We start from the raw sequence: 1,300 nt of genomic DNA on the forward strand, positions 1-1,300 counted from the left end.
TGCGCAGCCATTTATTCAGCACATATATAACTTATTTGCTAGCACGAAATTTACTGTAACAAGAATGATTGATGGATAATGTAAACTTCAAAGTATCAAAGTTCTGCGTTCACGTGGGCTAGTTGTCTGTGATAAAGTCCAAGTACAGCATCGTGTAGTAGCCAACTAGTCCCACCCATTCTTAATCTTTCAATAATCAACGTTAATTTTCTTCTTAAAATAGGTGAAGTTTGGGAACTTTTTCCTTAGGTGACTACTGAATGAGAAGCTCTCGAAAAGATTTTCTCTCCAATTTTTAAAAGGTAAAAATGTTTAAAAATGCAGGAGTTATTCGCTAATTTTAGGGATTGGCAAGGATTGGAACGTCTGAAATAAAAAATTCTTGCTCAATTGCAAATAAAAATGTATTATCTACAATGCAGCGTGAGATTTTTTCGATACCTCAATTATATTAATTTTTTTAGAAACGTTTAAATCTGATTCTTCGGCAAACAATAGTTTTTCGCCTTCGAACTGCCGCCTTTTCTGTAATAATTAAAATTTTTCAAAAATTACACGCTGATACATTTTTATCCATCGTTCTGATCCTTGCCGACGATGAAAGCCAGAAATCGACGTTCTCGCAGAACAGGTTTCCCAATAACTCCTCCATTTTCTAACATTTTTGCTATCTAAGATATCGCAGATACTTTCTACTAGCGTGATTGTTTTTGTTTGCGAATGAATTCAATTAGATTGTATTCTACGCTTACCCTTATACCTTTGTTTGCCGGTATACCTAATTTAAATGTCCATAGAAATGCTAATGAAAATGTTTCTTTTACGAAAACAGCGACGTTAGCTTTCTCCTTCTCACCATTCTGGATCTTTATTCGAGAAGAAACAAATTCACATAAAAAGACGTCTGCTGTTCCAGAACAAAAGCTGGCTATTTGTGGAAATCCGAAATGAAAGAAATGAAATATGGAACTAGCAGTCGTTTTTTAATCTTCAAGAAGAAATCTGTTGCGACGCAGCTTAACTATGCATGGTGTTCACGCGATTTTAATTCCCACCATTTTTCTCGTAAGTAGTAGATTCTTTTTATACGCCTATACGAAGGCTTGAATAGATTTTTTGAACTTGCAATGGTTTTCGCGTAATGAATTTTTGTAAATTTATAGTTTCACATTTTTTTATATTATATGAAAGTGGGTTGTCGCGACGAATTCAACGATGCACAATACAAAGCAAACACTTATGTCTTCTTTTTTAAGAAAATCCATTTTAAAGATTCGTAGAAATTTATCGTCACATTTCG

This window comes from Habropoda laboriosa, unplaced genomic scaffold (assembly GCF_001263275.1).
Source record: "Habropoda laboriosa isolate 0110345459 unplaced genomic scaffold, ASM126327v1 scaffold11, whole genome shotgun sequence".
NCBI lineage: Eukaryota > Metazoa > Arthropoda > Insecta > Hymenoptera > Apidae > Habropoda > Habropoda laboriosa.